We start from the raw sequence: 21048 nt of genomic DNA, 5'->3' as shown, positions 1-21048 counted from the left end.
AAGGGCATGTTCCTGCTGCAATTAATTCAGCCCATCCCTTCGTTTCCCATAAGGGATACTTTTAGTTAATTTAATATCTATAGAAATAATGCTAATGACTAGTTTGCTGTTAATAAATATGTGGGTAAATCTCTGTTCGGGGCTTTTAGCTCTGAAGGCTGTGAGACCCCTGATTCCCCACTTCACACCTCTATATTTCTGTGTGTGTGTCTTTAATTCCTCTAGCGCGGCTGGGTTAGCGTCTCCCTGACCGAGCTGGTCTCGGCAGCATGGCAATTATTTTTATAAAGTATGCTTAAAAATCCATAAAGTATATTGTGAATGTTATTTTGTAAACATGTGTACATGTGTATGTATATAGGTACATGTATGTAAAAACTATAAATATATGTGTACATGTGGCCTCACTTTTAAAAATATTTATAGTACACATGAGCACAAATAAAAGACTGAAGGCATACCCTTAATAATTTTAACATTAGTTATCTTTCAGTGATGGAATAGTGAATGATCTTTATTTGTGCCATTCTCTGGATTTTTTTGCAATTTATATATGAAGGATGTCTGTATGGTAGCTTTATAATCATAATCTCCAAAAAATGAAATTTATGGTATTCATATAATAAAATAAAAATATTTTTAATGTTAGAAATAAATATATCACTTTAAAGTGGGGAGACAAAAACTGGGATGGGTTTCAAAAACTGGAGCTTGAGTTCGAGTGATAGTCCAGATTCCTGACTTGGCAAAGAGCTTAGTAAGTCCAAGTCTTTGATTTCATCTCTATGAAAATAATATGCTTTGGCGTGATTTCCATTTTATCTTATTGATTTAAGTGTATTTTCATCACAAAATAGCCATAAAAATTTCTTATTCTAAAATATTAACAAAATAAATATGTAAATTCTAATGTGAATGTCTCAATTCTCCCCAGTCTTCTAATTTACCCCCTCAACACACACACACACTCACACACAGCCCTCCTGCCCCCTTTATAATTTAAATATATTTTAAAATAAATAAATATATTAATAATATATTTAAATAATGTGTATGTAAATATATAGTGAAAGATATAAATTAAAATGCTATATTTTCCCATAAATATTTATATTAATATAATGTTCTGTCCTGAGCATTCCTCTGTGTTAATACATAGAGTTCTGTCTCCTTGTAAAATATCTGCATATTCTTTTATGGTATTGGGCATTGGAATTTATCCAATGATCCTGCCATTGGATATTTATTTATTTTCTATGCTTACAAAATGTAGTAAGTATCTGTTTTTTGAACAGGTTGTAGAATTTAACATACTTGAGCCTGTACATGATTTAGTGACAAATTTGTGAATAGTTTTTCCATTTATTTTTCAGATATTCACTTGTGCAGGCTTGATATTTCTTGAGTCAATTAAGAATATTTATTTTGATGAGACCTTTCCTCCTCACGATTAAAAGAACTTCATATTTAAGAGAACTTCATGCTCTATGAGTTAAAAACTCAAGGAACTGAAACAGGTCTCTGATTTACACCCTTGAAAAACATCAGGACTTTTACAGATTTTCAATGTAAAACCTCCCTCTGATTCCTCAAGGAATTCAAATGCATTTGACCTCTTTTCAGTGGATATTATCAGTGCTTTCCTTTCTCATAGCCTTTTAAAACATGTTCATTTTATAAGATCCTTCCTCTACTTTGGATCTTTAAATTAATTTATAGAAGCTTTTGCAGGGCTAGGTGGGAGCAGGAGGTCCTTGGTTATGGTCATGTATAAAAAAGAGCTTAGGGTGTTAGCAACTGATCCCTGGCTTTTTTTGATGGTCATTCCCTATATTTTTTCTTTCTACATGCAAATCTTTAAGGAAATACAAACCTATATCAAAATTTCATACGTGTGGTGGTTTTTTCACAAAATATTTGCCTGGGAATTCATGAATTTAGTCGAGATGATATTCACTTTTTACTTTTAAATTTTTCCCATATCAACAACTGTTCCCTTTTTTCCTTCTTATTTGTGTTTATCCCTGTTTTTTTCCTCTTATTTCTAACTCAGACCTGGAATTTGCTTTCACTTGTATATAAAATTTTTAGCAGCATGAATTTTCAGACTTATCTTTAAGCAAGTTTTATGGCTTTTTTTTTTCTTTTTGCCTATGACAAATTCTTTTTTTTTTAATTTTATTTGTTTATTTTTTTGAGACAGAGTCTCGTTCTGTCGCTCAGGCCCGAGTGCAGTGATGCAATCTCGGCTCATTGCAGCCTCCACCTCCCTGGTTCAAGTAATTCCCTTGCCTCAGCCTCCCGAGTAGTTGGGACCATAGGCGCAGGCCACCACACCCAGTTCATTTTTGTATTTTTAGTAGTGACAGGATTTCACCATGTTGGCCAGGCTGGTCCCAAACTCCCGACCTCAAGTGACCACCTGCCTTGTCCTCCCAAAGTGCTGGGATTAGAGGCGTGAGCCACCACCCCTGGCCTTGCCTATGGCAAATTCATATAACCAAACTTTTAGTTTCCTCTTCTTCTTTCTTTTTTTTGCGGGGGAAGGGTGTTGGGGGTGGGATGTGTTTTTGTTGTTTTGCTTTGCCGCTACATATCCTGGAGTCATTCTTCCAGACAAACACTGTGTATTAAAATTCTGACTCCTTCCATGATAAAATATGTTTTGTTTGATCATACGCTTGAATCTTAATTTGGTTTAGAGAATATTCTGGATTTAAAATTCTTCTCTTATTGCTGTCTTATATTTGTTGTTACTGAAAACAACCTTGATGCCCTTTAAATTTTCATTTCTTTGTAGGTAATTCGTGTTGCTTTGTTCTGTTTCTATTACTCACTGTTTGCCTTTTAAACTTTTTCTTTTTTAATCCTTAGAATACTTTCTCTGGGATGTTGAAAAACTGGGTACTTTTTGCTTCATTCACCCTGCTGTCAAATGGAACATTTTTCCCTCATTTTCTCTCCTGCCATCTGCATCTCATTGAAGCCTCTAGATGAGTCCTCTTATCCTTCATATCTTTTCATACTTGTTTTCTACCTCTTTTGTCCTTTGCACTGCATTTCCAGAAAATCTCTTGGCTTCCTTTTCCAGCTCTTTAATTTTCACTTCAATTATGTTCATTCTGCTATTTAGTATTTTTTTTTTAATTTCACAGGATTTTTTTTTAAGAACTGTAAGTTCTTGAATAGGTTGCTTTTCCAGCCTGTTTTTGTGCTTAGGATATTAATCCTCCTTGATCTCTCAGAGATCATTAAAGCATCTTCTGATTCCTCTCTTAATTTAACCTCCAAGTTCTAGTGCTTTTCTTCCATTGTGTCGATTTTCTTCAAATACTTGTCTGCTGAATACTCACATTGCAAATTGAGAAGCTGATAACAATTACAGGAGCTCCGCCTCAGCCATTTGAGGAAAGTAGCACAACAAGCCTCTGGACTGGATGTGCCAGTAGCTTATCTGCTGTGGAGAGAACATCCTGTTCCCCTGGGAATGGCCAGCTGTCTGACACAAGGCCCACTGACTCGTTCCAGCCCTGAATAAACAGCACAGGCTAAGGAAGGCTCAGAGATCACTAACTCGACCATCGTAAATGTAGGGACGCAATTAATCACTCAAGTTACCTTCAATTTTCTGCCCCCACTCCACTGACTCTGAGCCCGAAGCACCCTCAAACAACAGGCCTTAGGTCCCATTGTGAATTCTGCACTATTTTTCTTTGTTCTTATTTTTCTGTCACTTTCTTTGCTCTGTCAGTTTGTTTCTGTCCTCTTATGTTTCACTTATGTATAAAACTTTTATGGATCTCTCTCTCTCTCTATGTCTCTCTCTCTGTCCCCACCTCTCCCTCTCTCAAATTTCAAGGAATGTGGGACAGAAGGGGATGTTAGGGGCATGTGCTTATTTTTCCCCCTGAATTCAGATTCCTCAGCATGCATTTTGTGTATGTTTTCACCCTTGAGTTCCCTTTGCCAAGATTGTCTCACTTACGTCTATTTTGAAATAATACAGTGGATTCATTTTTAAAACCTTCATAATTCATCCCAGAACCAGGTGTGATAGAAATAAACATATAACCTTAACACATAGGCCCACATCTTCCTCAGAAGATTCTTGTGAGCATTAAATAGGACAATGTATAAAAGAACCTTGTAAAATGTAGAGTGCTGTGTAAATATGATTAAAATAGTGACTTTTATTTTCAGTTTCTTGAAAGTATGAACCATGTTTTAATCCCTATTTTTTCATAGTGGGTAGTCATCTACTCAACTAATGGATGAGTCAAAATTTGCTGAATGAATGACCTCATTCACATCACATTTTATTTTCAAAACATCGGAATTATGACAAATATATTTTACATACCTACTAGAAACACTTATCCATGGAGCTAAAATATACAGTTTACATTTATTCTACACTTAAGATGTATGAGATATAACAGTATATAACAAGTATATAACAAGATTCTCATACATCTTAAGTGTAGAATAAATGTAAACTGTATATTTATTTTTAAATAAATTGTGTCCCTAAGATTCATATGTTAAAGCCCTAGTGCCCAGTACCTGAGGATGTAACTGTGTATGGAGATAAGGTCCTTAAAGAGGTAATTAAATTAAATTATTTAGTGTGGGTCCTAATTCAACATGACTGGTGTCTTTCTAAGAGAAAATTTGAACACAGGCATGTGCATAACTGGGAAAGACCATTTGTGAACACAGTAAGAAGGTGGCTGCCTGCAAGCCACTGAGAGGGGCCTCAGGAGAAACTAAACCTGCCAACACTTTGCTCTTGAACTTCTAGCCCCCAGAACTCTGAGAAAATAGATTTATTTTTTTTAAGTCACCCACTCTGTGATAATTTGCTATGACAGCCCTAGCAAACGAATACAAATGCATTGCTATGCTTTAAAAGCAATATATTTTAAGCCCCCAAACAGCACGGTTGAAGTAGATATATTAATCCCACCCAATTTATAGATGCAGTAACTCAAGTTTAGAGTTATTTACTATGGAGGTAATCATTCCTTAGGTAAGTAATGGAATAAGCTTTGTCCAAAACCCCTGTCAGAACTCTTTAGTGCTATTAGGCTTTGACTAGCTTTAGGATGGCCAAACACCAATTTTGGACTTTTAAAAATTGTGGTAAAATACGTATAACATAAATTTACCATCTTAACCATTTTTAATTGCATATTTCAGCAGCATTAAATACCTTCACATTGTTGTGCAGCCAATCTCCAGAACTCTTTCCATCTTGCAAAACATTAAAATACTATTCTCATTAAACAGCACCTCCTCATTCCCCTCTTTGCTCAGACCCTGGCAACCTCCATTCTACTTTTTATCTCTATTAATTTGACTACTTTACTTCATATAAGTGGAATCGAACAGTATTTGTCATTTTGTGATGGGCTTATTTCACTTAGCATAATGTTCTCAAGATTTACCCATGGTATAGCATCTGGCAAAATTTCCTTCCTTTTTAAGGCTGAATAATATTCTGTTTTATGTACTTACTCCATTTTGTTTATGCATTCATTTGTCCAGGAACACTTGGGTTGCTTCCATCTTTTGGCTATTGTGAATAATGTTGCTATGAATATAGGTGTACAAATATGGCTTTGAGATTCTGTTTTCAATTCTTTTGGATATATACCCAGAAGTGGAATTGCTGGGTCCTAAGAAAATTCTATTTTTAATTATTTGAAAAACGCCATTCTGTTTTTCATACCACTGGCACCATTTTACATTCCCACCAATAGTGCAAAAGGGTTTCAATTTCTCAATATCCTTACCAGTACTTGTTATTTTCTTTTTTTTTTCCCAATAGCTATCATAATGGGTGTGAGATACTAATTTTTCACTTTAAAAATTATCATTAGCCAGGTGTGGTATCTCTCACCCATACTCCTAGCTACACTGGGAGGCTGAGGTGAGAGGATCACTTGAGCCCAGGAATTTGAGGGTACAGTGAGCTGTGACCATGCCACCACATTCCAGCCTGGGCTACAGAATGAGATGAGACCTGATCTCTAAAAATAAAAATAATTATTCTTATAAGGCAAAACTTATGTCACAAACCAAAATGCCTGTGTATTCATATAGGTGAATTTCTACACCACCTTAATTCTGCTTATCTTTGGGAAGCAGTATGCCTGAGGCCAAAAGTTCCCCATCATGCCCAAACTGGCTAAGACTGGTGGGATTCAAGATGGCAGCTCACTTGACCTCTGAAGAATCCTCTAACTTCATCATAATCTAATTTCGATGCTAAATGGCACTCCCACCAGTGCCATGACGGTTGATAATCACCATGACAATGACGTGAAGAAACCATAAAAAGACAAAAAGAAAGGTTTCGAGGAGTTCTCCTCTCATTCCCAGAAAGACATGAATATTCCTTCTCTTGCTTTTAATGATGAGCCTCTTCTTTAAAGATGCCCTATATCTGTGGCTTCCTGGCTCTCAGGAGCTGAGAAGTTGATTTGTGAACCAAACTGCTGCTTCTCAATTCTATGGTCATAGAATTAAGCCTGCATTAATAGATGCTCACTTTTGGTTTTGTGTATTGGCTTTGCAGCACTGAACAGGGAAAGACCCTGTTTTTGGAGGGGACCAGCTTTGTCAGTAACACATAAAAAATTAATAAATATGGCTAACAAATATAGATACACAAAATAACAGATATATAACAAACATAGAGTCACAAAGCGTTTACTTTAAAAACAAACAAAAATGTCACATTTTTACCAGCAAATTTAGTATGTGTTGCTTGGATTTGGGTCATTCTCAAAGCTGCAATAGACATTTATATATTCTATTATTTACAACATTTTTCTCCCTTTAACCTTCACTATAATCTTTTGGGTATGGTATTCATTTAATACCATTCTCAGGTACTAAATGAAATGAGGAAACCAACATTCCTCAAGTGTGAATAACTAATTCAAGACCTCATGACCAGACAGCAAAGAAAGAGTGTGATTCCAAGATTCCAACTGCAATTTATGCCCTTTTCTCATGATTTCATGTTGCCACTCTCATTATGTAGTCTTTAATTAAAACTTGCAGGAATCACTTTATAGCAATATAATACTTGAAAATAGGCAGATGAAACATAAATTGTAAAAAAAAAAGGAAGAATATAAGCTTTTCCTTATCTGTGTAATATAATAATGTCAACAACGTATGGGTTGTTTTTAGGCACTGATGTCAGGTTTAAAGTAAAGCAAAACAAGGATTACTTAATACAATTTTAAAAAAGGCTAAAAGTATCTGATGCACTAAGATGAATAAATTTAAAATGTCAAAGTTCACAATCCATACGCTCCAGCAATGTAAACTGAGGCCAAAATAACACATTTTTTGAGATTTATTATTAAATATTATGGCTTATACAGGATAATTAAAACATTGTGTGTGTAATATGTAGACACTAATTGTCCTACCATTCCAACACATGCATTCGAGGTTAGTCAGTGAATAGTCACTCTCCAGTTGCTCGGCATTACTGCATTAGTAATAGTAATAATAAAGCAATAAAGTTTATTATGCAATTATTACATTACAGATATTTAGATGTAGATTTAGATAGATAGATAGATAGATAGACAGATAGATAGACAGACAGATAGATAGATAGATAGATAGATAGATAGATAGATAGATATCCCTCAAATTACATGGGCTTATATCCAGATAAACCCATTCAAAATGGAAAACATCATTAAATTGGCTTGTTTTCAGTATAGGATGGGTTTATCCAGAGGTAACTCCATTGTAAGTCAAGGAGTGTGCCGAATGTGTATTGCTTTTGCATCATCGTAAAGTTAAAAATTTTTAAATTGAACCATTGTTAAGTCAGGGACTCTGTGTGTGTGTGTGTGTGTGTGTGTGTGTGTGTGTGTGTGTGTTTGTATTCTTAAAAACAACTATTTAATTTAGGTATCATGATCCTCATTTTTTAAAATAAGAAAATGAGGCTTAGATATTTGCCCAAGCTTACAGATCCAGGCAATAAGGAATCAAGATTAGAGTCACCAGGTGGGACTGACCATAAACCTATGTCTTTATCCTCCCTACAGGTTGACAGAGGTTGGTTGAAATGTGATCTAAACTCAGCACACATCCCATCAGCAAGTTTTCTTCCAATTGATAATATCTCCAATTGAAATTTTTAAAAAACGTTGTTAAATTGATTGTCTCCTAGAATAGACTTAGATGCAGATATCATTGTATCATATCCTAGTTAGTATTGACAGTCTAAAGGGAGGCAAAGGTATTAATAGCTCCATTGTTGGAAAAATATGCCTAGGTTATATGAATACCATTTACAATGACTAATTCACACAGTCCTGGCAGTATTTGCTTTTTCAGAAGTTTCAAAGTGCTGTTCTACTATAAAAGAAAAAGAAAAAAAAGTTGCTGTAAAACAAAAATTCAAATTACAAAATTAGCTGAGTAATTGGAAGAGAGAAAGACAGAGTTTGCATTATGTTAATGAAACTATGGTCCTTTAATGTGATGTTTTACTGAAAATCACTAGTCTAATTCTGCAAGTGGAAAAAAGAAAGGAGTTTGAAATAGAAAGAATATGTTCCCATGGAAGTGAAAAAGGAAAACGTATAAGATCGACAGAGTAAGAAATAAAGGCAGATGGGAAGTAAATTAACCTGCAGTTTCATTGCAGCATGATAAAGGGAGATAGAACCGAAAGTTGTATTCAACGTTTCATTCCAGATTGTGAGGAAATATTCTAGCTGTAACTGCTCTTAAGGTGATCTGTTACCAGTAATGAGATGATTATATTTAAACTATAAATTTGAAGTAGAATAAATCACTGTTTCAGTTAATCAGTGAAATATTCACTGATGTAAAATTCACAAGGAAAGGTTCAAAACATATCTTGTCGAATATTAAATAACTACATTTATCTAGAAGTTTAGTTTACTTTTTTAAAAATGTAATTTAATTTTTATCTGCTCATCTATGGTTTCTGAGTTTAGTTTACTTTTAAGATAAGTTTATTGACAATCTGGCTACAACATCTGTAATACTAAGTGATACATTTTAAGAAAAATGATGTTGGTCCTTTAGTCAACCTTCAAAAGAAACTTGAACACAAGTGAATATTTTGGGATAAAATAACTCAAATATAATTTTATATCAATAGACAAACCACCTCTTTCTAATTTCCACCTTTTAGTAAAAAATTTCAAGATCAGGATATGATGTGCTGATTTGGGCCAAATCACAAAGAACAGTCTCTCCTTTCTGCACCATTCAAGCACCTGCTTGACTTGAGCCCACCAAACTTGCAGCAGGCATTTTGCTGCTTTTATTTCAATCACCTGTAAAACCCTCTGATCTCCAAGGTTCAAGGAGACACTCCATTTGAGTGTTTTTCCTATTGCAAAGACCTGAATAAACTACTTATTCCCTTGCAGTTTGAGTCTTGGAGAATTTTTGAGAGTTCAACACAAGTTTTTAAAATGACACCTTTTAAAATAAACACAATAGCATAACGTCTGGTCTTTTGCACTAATGACAGAATCCTAAGGCATCTATGTATTTTAATATATATTATCATGAAAATTAAATAAAAACTGTAGAAATCAGAATGTCGTAAGAAAAATGTATCTATGGTACAGATATTAATTCCTTTTAATTGCAAAAACCACAATTACTTTTGCACCAATATAATACTTCAACAAAATGGGGAAAGATTCCCCAGTTGTGCATAACAAAATTAAAGTGTTTGTCCATTTGTATTCAACATTATAAATTCAAGGTGAAACTTCACTTACAACGAATAGAAATTCTTTTTTCTAAAAATAATATATAATTATTCCTGTGGAAATAATAAAATGATATTTTTATACTTATTCACAGATGGTAACTAAACATTAATAATATTCTCATATGTTCTTCCTCATTAAAAATCATACTTAAAGTTAACGTGACCGTATTCAATCAAATCTGTTGCTGAAACTCTTTAAAAGGCAAAGTCTTGTCTTTTCTGTTATTTCACCTGAATTATTAAGGAATTAACAAACATATTATCAGGTCTGGAATTTAAATTTTACACTACTTGTAAGCTAGTGTGGCCCTGTACTTTTCATGGATGCTGCCTAAGACTTGAGACTCCTGGGTCAGACACAGACTGTTACTCATAGCACAGCAAGCAACATGAGTATTCACATATTTATATGAGTTACCCTTGCCCCCACATTCCATGGAGAGGGCAATGTGTTGAGTGTTACACACACAGTGGGTTTGTACTGCAGTGAAAAACACTGAGCTTGGGGAACCCACAACTCATATAGCAAACATTAAGTGTCTTAGTCCATTGGAGCTAGTACAACAAAAATATCATAGACTGGTAGCTTAAACAATATCTCTCACATTTCTGGAGTTTGGGAATCCAAGATCAAAGCACCAGCAGATTCTATGTCTGGTAGAGCCCTGAATTCAAAGATGGTCATCTTCTTACTGTGTCCTCACATAGCCAAAGAGGTGAGAGAGTTCCCTTGGGTCTCTCATTCAAAAGGGTTCCACTTTCATGATGCCATCATCTCCCAGTGGCCCCACCCCCTAATACTATCACACTGGGAGTGAAGTTTTCAACATACAGATTTTGGAAGTACGTGAACATTTAGCCCATAACAGTAAGCAAACCTGCTCTTGTCCACACAAGACGTAACCTCATCTCTCAAGGTTAAGGTTAACAGTTGGATAAAAATTCCTGATAAATTGTCTGGGTAAGAGCTTGCAGCCACTACACAGCCAGCCAGATGTATAGAAGAACAAAAGGCCCAAGAGAGACTGCCTCTATGAACTGTCTCTTCAAACACAGATCAGACAATAGAAAAGAACGAAGAAAGAGAAAGAGAGATTTTCTTGGTAAACCAAGCCTAAGCCCGGCCCTCAATAAGTAAGCTGTTCTATCTGCACCCTTCATGCTCAAGCACTCCAGCCAGCCATTCTGGTCTCTTTTCACAAGAACGCCTTCTCTTCAATCTCTAAATATTTCCTTCTCATCATTCCAGCCTCAGGCTATATGTAACCTCCTTAGAAGACAGATTCCTTACCTATCCATTTAAATTGGTTACCCTGTGTTCATTACACCCCTCATCATTCTTTGTCTTAGCAACCACTCAATTTTCTTAAGGGGACTTTTCATAATACAAAATATGCATATTTATATATATTCATTGGTCTTCTATTTTTTGTCTGTCCTTTCACAAGGCTCTAAGCTTCAAATTGCAAAGAATTACGATGTCTTGTGCACCTTTGTAGCTCCAGCACTAGTGTTGCTTTGTGACACAGTAGGTCCTCAATACACAGTGGATAAGTGAAAGAATCAATACAAAGTTTTAATTAATGTGTACATCTAGAATCAAATAAAAATTAAGCTAATAACTTAAACTTATAAAAAACATTCAAGATAAAAAATATTCAAGGTCAAAACATACCCTGCCTTCTTCAATGTTACTTGGTGTAGAGAAGTAATGAAAAGTCTGAGGTCCTTTCTAAAATGGATATTAAGAAACATTTTACAAACTTTTCAATAAAAATATATCCCAGAGTACCCTCTGACTTGATGTATTACACTTAGTTCAGTGCAGTCCACTTAGAGGATTGCTTTTAACATAGTAGAATGAAGTCCCAAAAGGCAATATTCTCTTTTAATTAAAATATGGAAAGACTATTGGAGGAGGATTTACAAGTCCTGAGTTTTAGTCCTTTCTTCTTTACTAGCTGGTTGTGGGCCCTTAAGCAAGTTATTTAACTGCTTTAATTATCAGTTTCCTAAGATTCAAAATGTAGATATCAATAGGTTCTTCATTCACTTTTAAGTTTTGTTATTTTTTCCACAGATAGCATTTAATTTCAGGTGTATTATCTCACAACTTGTTCACCAAAGACATCAGAGAAATATCATGCACCTAATTAATGTAATTTTTCATATACTTAGGGTATGGTTTTTAATCAGGAGAATTACATAAAAATGCATTCAAACATCTACGTATATTTATTTTTCATCTACCTAATTATTATATTAACTGCCTATTTTGTTCCAACTTTTGTGTTAGGTGTTGGGGACAAAACAATGAACAAAATTGGCATGGCCTCTGTTGTCTTAGAGAGTTCTGGGAATCACAATATAATCTCACACCCATATCTACACTGGACTAAAAAAAATCATCCTTTGTCACCAGGTGCAGTGGCTCAGGCCTGTAATCCCAGAACTTTGGGAGGCTGAGGCTGGTGGATCACCTGAGGTCAGGAGTTTGAGATCAGCCTGGGCAACATGGTGAAACCCCATCTCTACTAAAAATACAAAAATTAGCTGGGCATGATGGTGCATGCCTGTAATCCCAGCTACTGGAGAGGCTGAAACTGGGAGGTGGAGGTTGCAGTGAGCCGAGATTACGTCACTGCACTCCAGCCTGGGTGACAGAGCAAGATTACGTCACTGCACTCCAGCCTGGGTGACAGAGCAAGATTCCATCTCGGGGGGAAAAAAAAAACAGTGATAAAAACAAATGACTTAAGCTACATCTGGGTAGGGATTTCAGACCTACATAAAAAACCATATATCAACTACAGTTGGAATGACAGGAAATTGCCATTTCTGTAAGCCAAAAATGGTTGGATACTGGAAATTTCACATGGCTTGTTCAATCATTAATTTTATTCAAATTGAATAAAGTTGGTATCAACCTGTGCTCTTCATTATACTCACAAAGTCCAAGGAAATGCTGGACACGGTGGCTCACACCTGTAATCCTAGCACTTTGGGAGGCTGAGGTGGGTGGATCATTTGAAGTCAGGAGTTCAAGACCAGCTTGACCAACATGGTGAAACCCCGTTTCTACTAAAAATACAAAAACCAGCTGGGCATGGTGGAACACGCCTGTAATCCCTGCTACTTGGGAGGCTGAGGCAGGAGAATAGCTTGAACCTGGGAGGCAGAGGTTACAGTGAGCTGAGATCATACCACTGCACTCCAGCCTGGGTGACAGAGCGAAACTGTCTCAAACAAACAAACAAACAAAGACAAAACAACCAAACTCCAGGGAAATAATATCAGTCTCATACCTATGAGTTACTTAAAAGAGTTTTGAAATATCTTTCATTACAGGATCCCAAGTGAAAAAACATTCATCTTTTAATATAGGATACTGGCTTTGTGCAAGAAGATAAAGATAGGAAACATTTCAGAATGTGGCCCTCAATTACTTGAGAATTGGGTATGAACTGCCATTAGATTTAGCATATGAAACATGATCATAGAGCAAAATCCATTTTAGTAAGAAGAATAAATGTATGACTATATGTATAACTGTCTTTACCATTCTAATTAAGAATAACAGAGCTTTTTAGTTTTGGTTTTTGTTTGTTTGTTCGTTTTTGAGACGAAGTTTTGCTCCTGTTGCCCAGGCTGGAGTGCAATGGGAAGATCTCGGCTCACCGCAACCTCCACCTCCTGGGTCCAAGCAATTCTCCTGCCTCAGCCTCCCAAGTAGCTGTGATTACAGGCACATGCCACCACACCTGGCTAATTTTGTGTTTTTAGTAGAGATGGGGTTTCTCCATGTTGGTCAGGCTGGTCTCAAACTCCCAACCTCAGGCAATCCACCTGCCTCGTTCTCCCAAAGGCTTTATAGATTCTTAGAAACACAATTGATGACCTGCAAAATAACCTCATATTAGAAAAGAACAGGTTTATATTGATCCAGGTATAGTTGCATGGGTCAAATCCTCATGTAATAAAGTCAATGTTATTAGCTTTAAGTTTAAAAAAATGATTTTATTGTAACTATAATAGCTAATTTTTTCAGTTGGCTGGCAGTTTTCTCACTCCCTTCTTCACATCATAGTAGAAGACTATCTTATGGCACAGGTAGCATGTGACTTGGGCCTGACCCTCTTCCGGTTGAACCATCTGAAACTGCCTGTATTTGACCATTTTGAGCCTACAGAAACAGGAATCACATATGGTTCAAACCAGTAATTTTTCAACCCAAGCAGCTGTGATTGATCCGAGATGTGAGTATAAAAATGAAAACAAGGCCAATCAAATGCCTTTCCTAGATTACTCTTTGTTAGTCCCATGAGGGACAGGCTCATTGCCAGAGTTGCTAAGTTGGTGGTTTGGTTAGCTATGATCCTCACTACATACCTAGAGCTTTGCTGATCTGGAGATAAAGGCCAGTGTAGGGAGGAGATGCAGAGAAGGACACAGACACATACAGAAAAAATCCACGAAACACTGACTCTTCATATTCAGTACCTAAGGCCTTAGATCTCCTTTTCATTCTGAGAACTAGCCTGTATCATTGGTTGCAATATTATGGATATATAAATTATTTGAGCTAGTCTTATTGTGTTTTCTATTACTTGCAACTGAAAGAATCCAGACTAAGAGAAAGGTAGAAATGTTTATGAAAAAGCTTGACAAGTGCTGATAATGAGGACAAAACAAATTCTAATTTAAGATCTTTCTCTATGTGGCAAGAAAATAAATTGGGACAATCAACTCAACGGGTGTCATTGGATGGAAGAGTTTTTTTTTTTTTTTAGCTCCCTCAGGAGAAAATTGCAAAAGAGATCTGAAAGTACAAAGGTTAATCAACTCAACCCAAATTTGTGTTGAAGAGACAAATATGTGACATAATTAACTAACTAATTAATTGAAAAAAGTTAAATAATTAATTAGATTTGTCCTAACATTAGGAAAAAAATATCACTGCATGATGATATTTTTGAAAAAAAACAGTTTTATGGTAAATTATTGTACATGGGCTGGGCTAATCTAATGTGAAGAAGTAGAAATGAGAAGGAAAGAAGATACTCCAGCCAAGTTATAACACATGAATAAACAGACAAGGGTGACATTTTGAAGAGTCTTTGAAGGCACTAAGGTCTGCTAAACCAGTATAAATTGTCAAATGTGGTAGAAAGATTGGAAAGGAGAGCCAAGATTATAAGAAGTAATCTTATAGCATCAACCTGGAAAAAATGCAGCTAACTAAACTTTGTGGTCCTTTCTCCTGTATTGTCATCTACGGCTCTATCTAAGAGGGCTGTATTTACAAAGGTCACATATTTATGTTTCCTATATCATTAAAGATTACCAATAAAAAGATACGGAAATGTAACTTTATTTACATCTATATTTTGTTTTATTGGTATATGATTTTTAATATTGGTATAACTATGTAGCATTATGTAGAAAAAAAGAGAGAGAGAGAGAAACAGAGAAGAGGAGAGAAAGAGAAACATCAGAAATTGCACTTTGGTTTCAAGGTCCCTTCCTTGGTGGTAAACTCTATTTTTGATTTCACATCTGAGAATACTTATTTTACTTATCAAATGATGTCAGACTGGCTTAGCAAGTGCTAGGAGATGTGATTCAGAAAGCAACACACAAGGTCCATGAAAGCCTGAATCTGAACTTGTTACAAGTTGAGGAGAAAATTGAAGTCATAAAGATAATGATCGATGGATGTGCCACCATTCTAATTAAGAACACCAGAGTCTGTCAGATGTTTGAAAATAGAATTGATGACCTGAAAAATAACCTCGGATTAGAAAATATCAGGCTTGTGTTGCACCAGGGGCTACTGAGACAGCAGTGTCGGCTGAAATATTCTTTAAACAGTGGATTATAAAAGTGTAGGAAATGGATAAGTTTGACCACTTTCAGCAATATATCATGGCATTCAACATAAACTAGGACAGCCACACAAATGTTTGTAGATGTATAGGCAGACGGAATTAGAAACAAAGTCTGTTGAAACTAACATTCTTCCATTTAAAATGTTTGTCATTCCAAGTGATGATTTCACTCTGATGAAATTATTCACTTGTTATGAATAAGAGTGTGAGAATATTTTAGAGATAGCTACTTTCTTCCATCTGATGTAAAGCATTATGGAATTCAGATTTATGCTATGTTTTAAACCTAACTTGAAGAAATTTTAGGTTGCTTTTTCCACTCTATGAAGACCTTTAAATAAAAGGGTATGTCAGTGAATAATGCCATTAGCATTATTAGTAATTCACTGTAAGAGGTTACAGCATTTAAATTTACCTTTTAAGCAAAAAGATATTTGTTTCCCTATAATTCAAGTACTGCATAAGTTGACAACCTCTTCTATGAAATTCAGAACAGAAATTTACTAGCTTGTGGTGGCTTTCTTAATGGAAAGTACCTTTTAAGCCACAGTTTTTCAGATACTTAATATTTCCTTTTCTTGCTATTTTGGTTCCTTATCAATGGAATTTACTCTAAGTATATTCCAAATCCACCCATAGGGAAGGCTTAAAAGAAATATTTCAGATCTCTGAATTCCATAAATTGTAAGTTTGGATATTTTTAGGTTAATGTTCATGAATTTAAATTTCATAATATATTGTTTATGTAAGAAGAGTTATAGAAACGTATTCTCAATGTAATTGCAAAATGAAAGACGTTCATGAGGCAAGTGCTCTTCTGATCTAAGTCTTTCACTTCATATCCCATATTACTTACTTCTCCACATCTGCTGTCATTCTCTTTGTTTTTCCCCCAGCAGAGGGTGCAAAATAGTAAACCTTGAAACTGCTGCAAAAACTTGTATTAAAATCACAGTGATTTGTAAATCCAAAAGAAAAAAAAATCTGTAACTGTTTATGGAGGGTGATTCGTTATTAGGAAGAAGGCTAATTAACATTACCTTTCTGAGGAGAGGGTCGTTATTATTAGCAATCATTGAGGAGGCAATTTCACTTGGGGAATTTGCAAAACCAGGATCATAATAAGGACAACCTAGACATGAAAGAATCTAATCTTATATTTAGTAAGCATAGCGCAGCAATATTCTTGTATCAATAAATGTATACAATTTTATTTTAAATGCAGTAAAAACACAACTCTACAAGCATTATTTCAAGAGACCTTCACATGCGATTTAAAGTAGAATCTTCCTTAGATATTTTGGACACAGACCACAAATAAATCCTAGAACAGCAATGACTAAATTAAACCATCCAACTCTAGGACGGTTATTTCTTTCACACATTCTCTTTATACCCTGATAAGGCAGATTGAAATGTTGGTCACAATTCTTCACCTTTACCTGTATCTATACCTTTCGTCTCAAGATATTTCGGTTCTTCTCATAGGCTCAAAGTGTATTTTTACCCACCCCATTGACTTTAGGCTTAGTTATTTTGCTATTTCCACTCGCCCCCCCCCCCAACTGGATGGGAGTATCATGATGCAAACAAAGGTTTGAAATAGGTTTACATGGTAAAACTTACTGTTTTGCACCTCAGCCATCACCATAAGAAAAGTTTCCCTGGTTTACTACTGCAACTTCAGCTGGGTCCTCATAATCAATGCATATGGTACAGACGGCCAAATCTATGGTAAGGAGCTGAGCCCAGCCCAGGCAGACCCACACTGGGAAGCGCAGCTGTACAGCCAAGCCAGCAGGACCAGCTGAACCACAGACATATGAGCATGAATAGATGGTTATTTTTAAGCAACCAAGTCTTGGGGCAATTTGTTACAAGTATTAATATGGTGATAATTAACCAATATGTCAGAATCCATTCTTCTTCCAGGGAACTTGTTTTACAGTCAACTCATTGTTCCCTCCATTTCTTATTATAAAAAGTTATTATGGAACAGATGCAGTGGCTTACACCTGTAATTCCAACACTTTGGGAGGCTGAGGCAGGAGGATCATTGAAGTGAGGAGTTTGAAATCAGCCTGAGCAATAATGCAAGACCCTGTTTCTATAAAAAAATTTTTTAAAAAAGGAATTATGGACTGAAATTTTTGATCTAGGCTCTGGGGATACAAAAAAAATAGTTCTTGCCTTTTGAAGGGCACAAAATAAGAAAATGTGGCAGGCACATAAGCTGGTAAATGCAATGGTGTAGTAAAAGAGACAAAGATAATGTGGTTAATTCTATGTGATTGAAAGTTAGAGAGCGTTGCTAAGGCCAACTTCTTAGAGGGTAAGCGGGCATAGGACAGGCAACAAAAGCAATCCCAAGACCCAAACGAAACAAATAGAACAAAGGACAAATTATTTTATCGGACAGGTTTCCTGAAAGGTGGGGAAAAAAACAACAGATCAATGCCGAATGACCAAAATGTTCCCTGCTGGATAAACAAAACACACTCACAAAAAATGATTCAAAAGTGTGAAGGAAAAGATGCTGTATTCACTTACTTGAGGGTAGCTCTACATCTTTGCATATGCCTTGAGTGAAGAGTTGACCCCAGGTCATTCTCATTTCTGATTTCAAGAACGAGATGATAGGAATAATTATAATTATATTATAAAAAGTCATGTTGATTGGGGAATCACTATGTCCCATACACTATTCAAAATACTTGTATCCATTAATTAATGTAATCCTCATGCCAGCAATGTATTTATCATCATTATCCCCATTATAAAGCTAAGGAAACAAAATGTTCAAAAAGGTTAATGATCAAGTCTGACTATAAAGCTTGGCTCTTCATTACAGTCATCCACTAGGATCTATCACCATAAAGCTATAAATATCAGAGAGACTTTTTGGAGTAGAACCTATGGTATTGTATTGCTAACAAGCTCCCAAATCATGCTAATGCTACTGGTCTTCAGGCAAGAGTTTGAGGAGCAAGGGTCTAGAAGACACCAGAAAATGCCTATACTGCTTGTCCAGCTTTTCTGGGTGGCCGCGACTTGTGGGAAACAGGCACGGGCTAGACTCCCAAAATTCGTCTACATCAAAAACTTGCCTTTGCATCCTATTTTCTGTTGGGGATCCACTGCTTAGCAGAATCATAACTTTAGGAAATAGCCTTTGGATAAGTCAATGGGGTAGGCAACCAGGGGACTATTTAGACTTTCCTGTTTGACCACTGCACTGCAGTGAAAGTCTGAGGTGCTTAATTCAAATGCGAAGCCCAAGGGGTTGGAACAATTAGCTTACTATCTGCTGTTTGTGATCAATACATGACTAAACCTGTGTTGAATATATGATTAAACATCTCAGAGAGGCCACAGCCACTAAAACTCTGAGGCCAAAATTAAGCTTCTACCTTAACAGAAGTCCAGTCTCCCCAGTGACAACTGTCTTTAACAATGAGATTTGATTTCAAGGCTGTGTTTTGGGCTCAGAACTGGTAGAAAGATTTCTTGAAAGCCCTTACATGGTTAACTGCAGTCTCTTAGGAGGATGACTATGCCTTCCTAAGACATGACTGAAACTCATAACTTCCAATTAGGCAAAGAATCTCCACTGCCATTCCCCTGGTTGCATGGTAAGTAAAATCAGGGAGGACTTGATTACAGGGTGTTGGGGGGAAAATTGAGAAGACAAGACAGGAAATGTAGGCTGTGGCTTCTGATGGATGCCTACTTTTCATCTACAGGATCTTACTTTTCCCATGAGTATCACAGTTAATATTTTTTAGGTAGAGTTGATTGCATGACTAGTTCTAAGGGTGAGAATATGGCTCAAGTCTGTCAGTCATGACATTCATCTTCCTCCAATTTCAGAGGTTGGCTCAAGGATAGGTGGGTAAATCAAGGAAGACCAATGAGTGCATCAAGACATCCTTCTGGAACTTATATTGAAAATATTTACATTACAAGCAGTCTCTTCCTGATGGACTTGAAGCTGAGAACATGTAAGACCGGAGCTGTGAGAGGTCACCAAATGGAGAAGATATGTTTAATACTAAATTCAATACAATGAAGAGAAGAGGCAAGAAAGAAGAGAGAGACACTGCTGATGAGATGATTTGAGGCTCTGAATCTAGCTGTATCTGAAGCTAATGCTAGGCCTGGTATTTTTAGTTCTATGAAGAAATACATTTTCTTTGAATACTTATTGTTTGTTGTCCAAAGCTTTCTGACTCAGATAGAGTCCAAATGAGAAAATCAGAATGTAAAGCTGAGAAATTTGTATTTAATTTAAAAGGCAGTTGCAAGTTTCTTGAATAGAAGGTGTTGGGTAGGGTACAGAAGTGGTCACAAGCTGTGAAATGAATTTGCTGTTAAGTCAACTACAATTTACTTCAAAAAAAGAGAGAGATGGATGGGTGGATAATAAGAGTGTTAAATGGATAAATCAGGAAATTCTTTCTAGACTTACTTTACGTATGTATTAAAATATGTAGCAGTCCTCTAAGTCACTTTTACAGTTTGATAATGCAGGTGGGTGGAGGTGTGGATAGAGAAATTATGTCAGACAACCAGAGGTGTCCTGTTTGTTGTACATATCTATACAATAATTTTTAATTGCATGGGTTTCAGAATAGAGAGATGATCACATTCAAGACTGATTCAGAAAGACAATAGTGCTTTCCAAATGTCTAATCTACAAAACATTGCAACAGATGCAGGAGGTTGGAGGCTTTGACAGTTCTATTTAGCAAGCAGTAAAGAGAGAAATAAGGAAGGAGAGACACATTTTCCCCCGCTCTCCCAGATTTAATGTCCAGAATACTTCCTGACTCATTGTAGTCCATATGCCTCTACCCACTTTATGTTTTAAGACCAAATATTTTATTCTCAAATTGAAGGTAGTTGGACCAAGTGGTTTTCCAGTTTCCAGGATGAAATGTTCTACCACAAGCCAGAAACCATTTAAAAAATCACCTACTACTCTCCCATGAGTCCTGTAAGCAAACAGATGTGCTACACAGAGAAAATGAATGCATCGTATTGCTGTCTGTGGCATAGGAATACGGTTATTCTAGTAGAAGAAAAGAAATAATGGTATATTTGGAAAAATATGTTTTAAAAGAGATATTTATATTTAAAATTGATATTTAATTGGGGGGAGAAAATAAATGATACATGGGATATAATATAAACATCTCTATCTTAAAATAATGTTCTCATAATACTAGTTTTTGCCTGTCTTTTACAGACACACTTCATTTAATTTGGTTTTAGAAATGGGGTTCTGTTTTTGCATTGATGGGTCTCAGTCAATGATGAGATTCCTTATGACTATTCATTACTTGTTACAGCTAAATCTCT

This window comes from Pan troglodytes, chromosome 2 (genome assembly GCF_028858775.2).
Source record: "Pan troglodytes isolate AG18354 chromosome 2, NHGRI_mPanTro3-v2.0_pri, whole genome shotgun sequence".
In the NCBI taxonomy this organism is placed as follows: Eukaryota; Metazoa; Chordata; class Mammalia; order Primates; family Hominidae; genus Pan; species Pan troglodytes.
This window is presented reverse-complemented; position numbering follows the sequence as displayed.